Raw genomic sequence first — 12422 nt, forward strand, 5'->3', positions numbered from 1 at the left:
CTCTCTTTTTCTCCCCAAGTTGTATCCGGCTAAGTACCCCACTCTTCCGAGTTGTCCCGGTCACTTCTCCACTCCCTCTGCCGATCTGGGGAGAGCTGCAGACTACCACATGCCTCCTCCGATACATGTGGAGTCACCAGCCACTACTTTTCACCTGACAGTGAGGAGTTTCACCAGGGGGATATAGCACATGGGAGGATCATGCTATTCCCCCCAGTTCCCCCTCCCCCCTAAACAGGCCCCCCGACCAACCAGAGGAGGCGCTAGTGCAGCGACCAGAACACATACCCACATCCAGCTCCCCACCTGCAAACACAGCAATTGTGTCTATAGGGATGCCCGATCAAGCCGGCGATAACATGGGATTTGAACCAGCAATCCCCGTGTTGGTATGCAGTGGAAGAGACTGCTATGCTACCCAGACGCCCTCAGCCTTAGCCTGCTTGAGCATGAGCTTGACAGTCTGTACTCCTCTTTCAGCCATTCCGTTTGACGGCACGTGGTGGGAAGTTGAGGTTTTGTGACTGAACTTCCACTCTTTTGCGAAATCTTGGAATTCGCACGAGCTAAGCTGCAGCCCATTGTCTGAAATGAATGTTTCAGGAATCCCATGCCTGGCAAAATTGGGACTTCAAATGGGTAATGATTGCTGCACTGCTTGTGTCTGACTTCAGCCACTGTTCTTCAATGAACTTGCAATAATAGTCCACTAAAAGTAGTTACTCATGCTGGTCAAAAGTGAATAAGTCAAGTCAACAGCTGTCTTCTGCCAGGACCTTTCAGGAGCACTGTGTGGGCACAACAGCTCTTTGGCTTGCCGTTTCTGGTGTGTGCTGTACACTCCACAGCTGTTCCCCATCTCTGTTATGCTATGAGACATCCCGGGCCAGAGGAGCACATCTCTCACTCTCCGCCTGCAGCTCTCCATGCCCAAGGGACTTTCGTGAATTCACTTTGGCATTTCAGCTCTCATTGCTGCTGGAACAATGAGTCATTCTCCTTTAAAAACAATTCATCCACCACTGAAATTTCCGCTCTGAAGTTTCAATACCCTTTTATTTCTTTGGCCGCTTGGCTCCTCTTTTCAGGCCATCCATTCAATACTGTCTCAGTAAGTGTTTTTCAGTGTTACATTACACGATATTGCTTCTTATTTCACCTGTATTTTGCCTTTTTATAGTCGATCCTTGTGTCTATATCTGAAGATTGTTGTGTTGTTATTCTATGTAAAGTATACTGTGAAGCCACGAAACCAGAGTCAAATTCCATGTGTGTGTAAACTTACATGGCCAATAAATCTGATTCTGATACATTCTTTTCAATTGCCTCCCCACTTTTCTCCCCAAGTTGTATCCGGCTAAGTACCCCACTCTTCCGGGTCGTCCCAGTCACTTCTCCACTCCCTCTGCCGATCCGGGGAGAGCTGCAGACTACCACATGCCTCCTCCGATACATGTGGAGTCTCCAGCTGCTTCTTTTCATCTGACAGTGAGGAGTTTCACCAGGGGGACGTATTCCGCCCAGTTCCCCCTCCCGAACAGGCACCCCGACCGACCAGAGGAGGCGCTAGTGCAGCAACCAGGACACATACCCACATCCAGCTTCCCACCCACAGACACGGTCAGTTGTGTCTGTAAGGATGCCCGACCAAGCCGGCGGTAACACAGAGATTTGAACCAGAGATGCCCATGTTGGTAGGCAACAGAATAGACCGCTACACTACCCGGACGCCCTTTCGACTGCCTTTTTGCATTCTCCAGATTTCTTATTTGAAACAGGTATGTTTGACATCAACATGTGCACCTGAGCTTCTGTTTCTTTATCAGGAAATTCTTTATTATCCTGTTTCAGGGTTATATCCTTCTCTCACTAAGATGTGTGACTGATTTCTTCCTATTCTTTCTCTCTGTTAAAGGGTTTTTTTTATGGAGTTTTTCCTTATGTGTTGCGAGGGTCTAAGGCCAAGATGTTGTGCTGCTGTAAAGCCCCTTGAGGCAAATTTGTAAATTATGACAATAGCCTATACAAATAAAAATGACTTGGCGTATTTGATTCCCTCCAGGCCAAACTTACATTTTTCTTTATTCAGTCTGAAATTTATTGCCCTTGCTCTCTCTAACACTTACCTCAGTCTGTAGTCATTCTGCTCCTTCTTCTTGCTCCAGATGAGTATGTCATCAATGTAGGCTTCTTCACCTTCGATTCCCTCGAACAGCTGCTTCACCGTACTGTGGAACACTTCCTGCACCTGTTGACACCAAATGGGAGTTGAAGGACTCTGTAGTGGCCGAAGGGACTGTTAAATGTCCAAAGGCGAGAGCTGGCACCATCTAGCTTGAGTTGCCAAAAACCTGAACTTTTATCCAGCACTGTAAAGTATTTGGCTTTGGAGAGTCTGCAAGTTGTTTCATCTACTGTTGGTAGCTGGTAATGTTCTCACATCACCGCTGTGTTGAGATCTGTGTCTAAACAGGTTCTCAGTTTCCCATTAGACTTCTCACCAGTTACAAAGGGGTTCACCCACTGGGTGGGCTCGTCAGTCCTTCTGATCACTTTCACTTTTTCCATTCTGTTCAGTTGTTTTGAGTTTTTCTCCCAAGGTAAGTGGAGTTTTTCTAGGAGAGTGGACTTTCAGAACCACATTTTCATCTGTTTGCATTGCGTGCTCTCCCTCAAGGCAACCTATGCCCTCATCAGCATGTTCCCTGAAAATGGCCATGTTGTCACTTTTGTTCAATGCCATCACTCTCTGAATGAGCCTCATCTCCTCACATGCATGAATTCCCAGGATTGGTTCAGCATCTGTTTTTACCACAATCAATTTCACATTCCAGTATGTTCTTATAGTTCACTGTCCGGTTACACGTTCCTTGCACAGGTATTTTGTCTCTGGCGTGTACGTATATGTAGGCAGCTTCACAGTTGTGTGTCCAAGTACATTCTTTTCCCCCATTCTTTGCTGCAGGCTGTAAGGAATTACATTGGCTTGCGCACCAGCGTCCAGTTTAGATTTACACATTTGCACGCTATTTTCAACTCAACAGACTAGGCCTATGATCTGTGATGTCATCAACCGCATGCACTTTCTTCGATCTACACATCTTAGCAAAGTGGTTCATTTTCTCACAGTTCCTGCACTGTTTGTCGTATGCAGGGCAATTGCGTGATGCATGCTCAGTTCCACATCTTTTGCGATAAAACTTAGTTTGGTTTGTCTTTTTCTTTCACTTTGGTTTTATTTTTTTCTGTTCATTTCTGTGTGTTCTGCTTGTGATTCACTGCGTCTGTGTGCATAGGGGGATTACAAGACAATGGACCCCTGGGCACGGATGCGTAAATGTCCCCCCTCCACCTGGCAGGGCAGGTACACTGACTTGCAGCCAACAGGTTAATAACCAAATTCACCTGTACCTCAATAGGATTACAGGATTTACAGCGCATATACACACAATCAATGCCAATATTATATTAACTAAGCCATATTCAGTTTTACAGTTGCATTTTGGGGCTCTGTTATTGATATGAATGACTAAGCCCTTTGACTACATGACAAGAAATGCAAAGTTAATAACAGTGACTTCATGCAGAGGCTCTAGCTTAGGGGGCCCCCTGGGCCTGAGCCCATAGGCCCGTTCAGTAATACACCCATGTCTATGTGCTTGCTTTCATGTGCAGAGGTTTGTGCATTATGCCCCTCATCATGCATTTGCAGAATTTCGGCTTTTGTTGTTCCCAGCACTGCATATTTGGAAAGCTTTTTTGAGGGTGATGTCAACTTCTCTTAAAAGTCTTTCTCTCATTGCATCTGACGTGATCCCACAGACAACTCTGTCTCTGATAAGGGATTCTCGCTATTGTCCAAACTTGCATGACTTCGCCCTTAGCTTTAGCTCTGTAAGATACGGGACATTTCCTCTTGCATACAAGTGAAAAACTTGTACTTCTCATAAGTTATGTTCTTTTTTAGGGTTGCAGCTTTTCTGACCAGGGTACAGGTAAACTACACTCACTTCAATGTCTTAAGCTTAAACCGCAATTTCATGAATTAATCATCAAAAATGAATATTCATCAATCAAAAAAAATAAGTGAGTAGCTCGTTTCATGTCATGTTTTTAAATATTTCTGTGATATTAAACATCCTTGAATTTAGTGTAAATTCATAACTACCTTGTTTTGCTGTTTGCCTCTACTGTTTCCAATCCCAACAACAGGAACTGGAAGCCTGTTGGGCACAGAGATATTGTCCTGCCACAACAAAGCAGAGTTGGAGACCCTTTACTTGCTGGAGGACCCCAGAAAGAACCTTTCCTCACTGCATTCATATCCACCGATCAAGCTACTCTTTGTGAGATTCAATACCACTTTACCATCATCAGCCCCAGTTGAGCGCCCTTTCTCCTTTGCAGGCATGGTTTACCACCCTCACAGGTGATTAACAGCTTAGTTTTGCTGAAAAACAAACTAAAATTGAAATGGAAAGACTGCAGTGTTAGGGGGTACACAAAGGAGTATACTCTTTTTTTAGGTTGTTGTTGGCATTAGGGCAAGGGGGGAGTGTGCTTCTCTTTCTCTTCTACTATTTTGTACAGTATCATACTCTGTTGTAATGATAATGTTATGTGTCTTTTGCACTCCTTCAGTTGGTTGCTTGTAAAGTTGGAGCCCTCAGAAATGTACTTACACCACTGCACTTATATTTATCACTCTTGAAAAAGGCATCTGCTAAATGCCCAGTCTTATTTTCTTCTGAAAGAACTAGTGCATCACTGTGGCCTAACTGTTCAGTTCCCCCAGCTGCATTTCAATTTACTGTTCATTCAGTCAGTCAGTGGTCGCTTTGACTGACAGGAACTACCCAGCATGCACGCCTGAATTTGCAGCCTCCCACCTCCAAGACTGGCCACTTCAAATCTATGATGTGGGGGAAATTAGCAGAGCTAATCTTTTCAATGTAGGGGGGTTAAGGTCAGACCCATACTGAGGCTACTGAATGCCTAAAATGTGATATCAGTGTATTTTTGTATTTTCAAATTACAAATTACTTGTATTTCAATTAAATACATTTTCTTATACCAGTATTTTGTATTTTATTTTTGATACATTTGATGAGCAAGTACTTGTAATTTGTAACAAGATACTTTTTGACGCATTTGTCCCCGTCTCTGCCCCGTAACTTCCACAATGCATGGCAGTGTATCAGGCTGGGGATTGGCAGGTAATTTTCCTACTGGTGATTGGCAGGTAATTCTCAATGAATTCCACTCATGTAGACATCAATTTGACACGTCCTAAACGTCGTTGGTACGTCCCTTCATGGCAATGGTATTCCCTGATGGCAGTAGCCTCTTTCAGCAGGATAATGCCCCCTGCCACACTGCACGCACTGCTCGGGAATGCTATGTGGAATATGATGACTTGTTCAATGTGTTGCCCTGGCCTCAAAATTCTCCTGATCTCAATTTGTTTAAACAAGTGTAACCGAGGGTTTGTAGATGTCGCCTATACTGTATGAAACTATAAAATAACAAATATGGAGGTTCCACTTTCACACGAGGACCACTTTATTTGGCTTCTTCCCCCAACAGAACTCCACAGCAACAACACTGCGTACAGCACTTCCGCTCTCTATTCAGCCTTCAAAATAAGAGCTCAAGGCATATACTGTGGCAACAGCTTATAACAGGAACTTAAAATCACTAACAGGCTAAGTCCAGAAAAATAGGTTACATACCTCCCCTCCAACAAAAAGAAACGTCCTCGTTTCAAAACAGTAACACTATAAGTGCAAAAAAACACAGGCTTGTCCAAAACATTATCAACCTGTCCTCCTAAATACACATATATAAAGCAGAAAACACACCCTGAAACCAAAAAAAGTGCATATCAATCTGCGAACCCCAGAAGGAACCCAACACCATAAAACAAAATCTTAACAATAACATTATGCATGTTACCCCTCACGTCACTGCACAGCCTCAATAAAGTATGCCACACTATGCCCCCACGTACACAGGAAAGTTCTGATACACCATAGCATCCGGACATACTATATACATATGAGAAGAAAAAAAATGTACCATCACAGTAAAAAAACATGTCAAGTGACCCCGACAAACATTCAACAGAAATTCCAACAGTCATATTGACTTGTGTGTGATGTTTTTTGTTTTTCAAACAGCTAACCAAATGTGACAAAGTCCTTGAAACGAAGTGGTTTTCTCACAATCCTCCCAGAACGAGCAACAGTCTAGTGGCCCACTGGTGCCTGTAATCCGAACAGTCCCTGTGTCACCAGAGGCCAGCGGCTCCTCAGCCACAAAGTCCCTCTCTGGCGACCCCTCGTCCAGCAGCGAGGGAGCATGAAGAGGAGAAGACGGCAGGCTATCTGAAAAACCAGCAGCCACCGGTAGTGTGTATGGTTTCAGTCTATCATAATGGATGACCTGCCCCTGTCCATCAAAGTCCAAAGGGCTGCCAATATGATAGGTGAGTCCAGGTTTACCCTCAGAGCCCAACACAGACAGGACCCTGTAGGGCCCCTTCCAGTGGGGAGCAAGTTTCATACGGAAACCTGGAAATCGTCCGTTACCTGGTGGAACACAGAGCTGACATGGAGGTGGCCAACCGCCATGGCCACACCTGCCTCATGATCTCCTGCTACAAGGGCCACAAAGAGATAGCCAAGTTCCTTCTGGACTGCGGTGCGGATGTCAACCGTAAGGGCGTGAAGGGCAACACTGCCCTGCACGACTGCGCCGAGTCTGGTAGTCTGGAGATTATGAAAATGTTGCTGAAGTGCAATGCTTGTATGGAGAGAGATGGATATGGGATGACCCCACTCCTCACCGCAAGTGTAATAGGTCACACCAACATAGTAGAGTACCTTGCCCATCAGACTCGCTCCTCAAGAGAAGAGCGTATTGATGCACTTGAACTCCTAGGGGCCACTTTTGTGGATAATAAACGGGATCTCCTAGGGGCACTGAGATACTGGAAGATCTGTAGTATCTGTAATTGAGACAAGCAGGGGATAAAGCTGGTCCCCTTGCCAAGCCTCCACCAGGTCCCCCTATCCCTGCCTATGATTGTGCCCAGGAGGTGAGCACTGCAGAGGAGCTGGAAGCTCTTATCACTGACCCAGATGAGATGCGGATGCAGGCCTTGCTTGTCCGTGAGCGCATATTGGGGCCGTCCCATCCAGACACCTTTTGTTATATCCACTACAGGGGAGCTGTTTATCGTGACTCTGGCAATTTTGAACGCTGCATCAGCCTATGGAAGTATGCCTTAGATATGCAGCAGAGCAACCTGGACCCCCTCAGTCCAATGACAGCCTACAGCTTCTTGTCCTTTGCAGAGCTTTTCTCTTTTAAGACCGTGCCAAAGGTACCCTGGCAACACGCATCACCTTCCGAGATCTGATGTTGGGTGTGCTGGTGAAAAGTGTTACGGAACTGGAGAGAGCCGTGGCCCAGAAGGATAACTCCCCAGAAGCTCCACGGTTCACCAAGACCCTCTCCATCATCCTCCACCTTATCTTTCTGCTGGAAAAAATTGAGTGTAATCCACAGCAGGAGCACCAGAAGAAGCAGACCGTGTATCGTTTATTGAAGCTGAACTCTCGTGGACGTGGAGGATTTACCCCTCTCCACATGGCTTTTGACACGAAAACGACATCTGTGGGCCATTACCCCATGGGCCGCTTCCCTTCCCACACAGTGGCATCACTTCTCCTGGAATGTGGTGCAGACATCGACTCACGTGACTGTGACAACAACACTCCACTGCACATCGCTGCGAGCAATGGTTGTATTGTATTTTTAAATCACTTCAGGACACAGCGCTGTCGCTCGACACAACCTCTCCGTGGCATTCTTTATTTAGACTGACACAGCATCAAAGGCAGACCCGATCAAACAACCCAGAGCCCGCAGGCATCACCAATCGATCCCAGCACAATAGAACAGCACCAAATCAAATGCAGCACTGTCGATGTGTGCAGACATAACATTTCCCCCCCCCCCCCGGCAGGATTTCAAACATGAAAGGTTGACACAAAGTCCTCTAGGTGGCCAGGGCGTAAACGTGTGTGAACAGGTCGCGGGGCGGCCTGAGGCTGGGCAGGCCGAGGTGGGGAGGGAGATGGCAGGGGAAGCTGAGGCCCAGAAATGTCTGGGGCCCATGTAGGAGCTGCATGAAGCCCCGGGGCGTCTCGCCATGCTGAGGGAATGGCTATGGTTGTGTCACCAGCTGTGTGTGGCGGAGCTGACACCTTCCGTAGACGACTGGAGTGCCACCGAGTGCCATCGCTGAGGAGGTAAGTGGCTGGGCCCAGCTGACGGGTGACTTGGAGAGGAGAGGACCAGTATGAAGCCATTTTATTGTCCCTGTGGGGCCTGCGGACCCTGACCCAGTCTGACACATTGATGTCTGGCACCCTGGTTCGTTTTGACTGGTCAAACTGTTGCTTCATCCGCGTCTGCTGACGAGTGACTGAGGCTCTGACCCCAGAGGGAGGTGCCTGAGGTGTGGAGGGGCGGAGCCTGTCAAGGGGCATGCACAGTTCCCGGCCTAGCATGAGAGAGGCTGGGGAGACGCCTGTGGTCGAGTGCTGTGTGGCCCGATAGTGCAGCAGAGTGTGACGGATGGCCTGCGTGAAAGAGCACCCTTGGGCCATGTGTGCTCTGAGGCCGTTCTTCAGTGACTGGTGAAAACGTTCAACGCCGCCATTGGCCTGGGGGTGGTAGTACGCAGTGCGTCTATGACGGATGCCCTTGCTTTCGAGATAAGCAGTGAACTCAGCAGAGACCAGCTGAGGGCCATTGTCAGTGGTGATGGTCTTTGGGAGGCCCCAGCGAGAGAAAAGAGAGTCCAGGAAGTCGATGATGATCTGTGAGGTCACAGTGCCGGAAGTGGTGAGTTCAGGCCATTTTGAGTGTAGATCGTAGGCGACCACCATGAAGCGTTGGTGGTGGGGAACTCCATGGCTCTCACCACAAATGTCCAACTGCAGGTGTTCCCAGGGCTGAGAGGGCCAGGCGAGAGGTTGCAGGGGTGGGGGAGCCTGGTGGCCAGTCTTGCCACTCACAAGGCAGGCAGAACAGTCCTTCACCAGAGCCTCAATATCTCTGTCTATCCACGGCCACCACACCAGGTCTCGGCAGCGCTGTTTCAGTTTCACAATGCCCAGGTGGCCTTCATGCGCCGTATTCAAAACACGTGCACGGAGAGCAGCTGGGACCACTGTGCAAAACCCACGTGCCACGCAGGTGTCGTTCCAGCAGGAGAGCTCCTGTCTGACTCGGGCAAACGCAGCCAGCTCCTCTGGGACCTTGTGAGGCCAGCCGTTCTGGATGTAGGTGCGGAGCTGGGAGAGGACAGGGTCCTGTTCGGAGGCTGCCCTCAGCTCCTGCAGAGAGACAGTGAGAGGTTGATGGGCGAAGGCGGAGAGGCAGCCCAGCCCCATAAACAGCGATGGCCACTTCTGCTGCCAAGGTGTGGCGACAGTCAGGATTGCTGCCCCCCTTGTGTCTAAGAGGGAGAACCCCAGAGCGGAGAACAGGTCCAGGCCCATCAGGTTGGCCCCACGGCGTGCCACATGAAAAACTGCATTGGGCACCAGCTTGGTTCCATAGCGGACAGTCACTTGGAGAGAGCCAACCAGATCGATTTTGGAGTCACCATACCCACAGAGGACAGCTGAGGGTGCGGACAGTGGCAGTGAACCGAAAAATTGACTGTAGGTATCAACATTCAAGAGAGACACACTTGCACCGGTGTCCAACAGCAGGGGGATGCACACATCATTAATGTTGACTGTGCATGATTTGAATGACACTGGCCCAGAGCTCACCTTGTGAATGACGGCGGTTGAAGACTGGGGGGTGTGGCCCTCTGACCCAGCCGGGGAAGATCGACAGACGTTGGCAAAGTGATTGTGCTTACCGCAGCTACGGCATGTCTGGCCACGGGCAGGGCAGTTCTGAGCCCTTGAAACATGAGACCGAGACCCACAGTTACCACAGGACTGTTGAGGGCGGGGCCGAGAACGCCGTCGTTGCAGTTGCAAGACGTCCCCAGTGGAGTCGGCGCCCGCCTCGCTCTGGTCGGGTTGCGTCCCGAGGGGCAGCCGTGAGTAGAGGGAGGAGTCGTTGGCAGCTTGACTGGAGGTGGCCACCTGCTGTGTATTTAGCATAGCAGCACACTCAGCTGCTCCCTCAACCTGTAGTGCGATGGTAATTGCTCTGGACAGCAGCAGATCGTCTTTTTCCAGCAGGAGAGTCTCACGCACCTTTGCGTTGTTGGTGTGTTCGATTAGCTGGTCGCGAACCATCTCGTCCTGAAGCGCGCCAAACTTGCATGAGCTAGCTAGCCCTCGCAAATTAGCTACGTACTGCTGCACAGACTCACCAGGCAGTTGGTGTCGCTGACGGAATATAAATCGCCGAAGGAGGGCACTCTGTGGAGCAGCGAAATGGGTGCTCATAAGTCCCACAGCTTCGGCAAAGCTTGTGACGTTCCCCAGAGTCCCGAGCACACGATGACCCTCTGCTCCCAAGCAGTGTCGCAACAGAGCCGTCTTCCTAGCCTGGCTCACGTCGTCGAGCCCTGAGGCGATGATGTAATTTTCAAAACTATGTAGCCAGCGAGTCCATGGTACCGGAGGCTCGCCAGGTAATGCCAGGAAGGGGGCAGGTGGTGGGAGAGAGATATCAGCCATCCTCGTCGCCAATATTGTATTTTTAAATCACTTCAGGACACAGCGCTGTCGCTCGACACAACCTCTCCGTGGCATTCTTTATTTAGACTGACACAGCATCAAAGGCAGACCCGATCAAACAACCCAGAGCCCGCAGGCATCACCAATCGATCCCAGCACAATAGAACAGCACCAAATCAAATGCAGCACTGTCGATGTGTGCAGACATAACAGGTTGCCCAGAGATTATGGCACTGCTTGTGAAAGCAGGAGCTCACTTCGACGCCACGAATGCATAGAGGAAGACACCCTATGAGCTGTTGGATGAGCAGAGTAGTGGGCACCCAAACCTTTACCCGCTGAACTACATCACCCTTCAGTGCCTGGCAGCGCGCACAATTGAGAGGCATAGACTGCCCTATAAGGGGCTCATCTCCGAGAAGATGGAGGCATTCATTGAGCTGCATTGACCTTTAACTGCCCCCTAAACATTACTATTAATGAGGCATCCTTCTCATATTGTCTGGCCACGTACCTAACTACCTTATTGTAAACCCTCTCCACAGCATTGTACTCATCCCACCGCTGCCACCAATGTAACCGAGGGTTTGTAGATGTCGCCTATACTGTATGAAACCATAAAAGAACAAATACGGAGGTTCCACTTTCACACGAGGACCACTTTATTTGGATTTTTCCCCCAGCAGAACTGCACAGCAACAACACTGCGTACAGCACTTCCGCTCTCTCTTCAGCCTTCAAAATAAGAGCTCAAGGCATATACCGTGGCAACAGCTTATAACAGGAACTTAAAATCACTAACAGGCGAAGTCCAGAAAAATAGGTTACACAACCATGGCATAATTATGCTGGACAGGCAAGTCCGATCCATGGCGGCTCCACATCGCAATTTACATTACTTAAAGGATCTGCAGCTAATGTTTTGGTACCAGATACCAGAGGACACCCGCAGGGGTCTTGTAGAGTCCATGCCTTGGCGAGCCGGCGCTGTTTCGGTGGCACACGGAGGACCAACAGCATAATAGGCAGGTGGTCGTAATGTTTTGGCTCATCACACAATATGGATGGAGCCAGCTGTTGTGAATTAAAATAGTGAATACGTTAATACTTATAAGTAAATAAGTTAATTAAAACATACCATGTTTAACAAGCATATTTACACGAGAAAACCCTGTTTCATGATACATGCTTTTATTTTGAAGTACATCTCTGCTAGAGGAATACTTCCTGTCGGAGTCACGTGTTGAGAGCGATTTGAGACAATGCGATTAGAGAAGAAACTAGCAAGTTTGAATAGTTTGTGTTAAAACCTTGTTTTCATTTGCAGTAAAGCGCTTGTGGAAAGTTCATTACTTGTGCATGCAGTCATTAATATCTTCCACTACGTTGTTTGGTGCCCAAACCCGGGAGAAGGAATCACTTTGAACTTTGGACTGAGAGAAGCTGGGCGCTATCCGGGAGAAATGGCTGAACGGTACGACAGCATGACACGTAAACGTGCTGCACTTCGCACGTCTACGACGAAGAGGAGACGAGGAAGAACCAGACTGAACCTGAAAGGCGACAGTGAAAGAGTGCGGAGTGCAAAGACGCTCGAATAAATATGTTGGCAGGTTACGTATCTACATGAGGTGGGTGGACGTGACAGATTATGCATGTATACACGATATAAAGTGTGCTTGGATTTATTTGGACAACGTT

The 12422-nt window shown here is 48.4% G+C and overlaps 1 pseudogene; it reads left to right on the top strand.

Annotated features, from left to right (window-relative positions):
* LOC130124861 (protein fem-1 homolog A-like) overlaps window positions 1–11170 on the top strand; it is a 28325-nt pseudogene extending 17155 nt beyond the window's left edge.
* Window positions 11171–12422: the final 1252 nt, after the last annotated feature.

This window comes from Lampris incognitus, chromosome 15, assembly GCF_029633865.1.
Source record: "Lampris incognitus isolate fLamInc1 chromosome 15, fLamInc1.hap2, whole genome shotgun sequence".
NCBI lineage: Eukaryota > Metazoa > Chordata > Actinopteri > Lampriformes > Lampridae > Lampris > Lampris incognitus.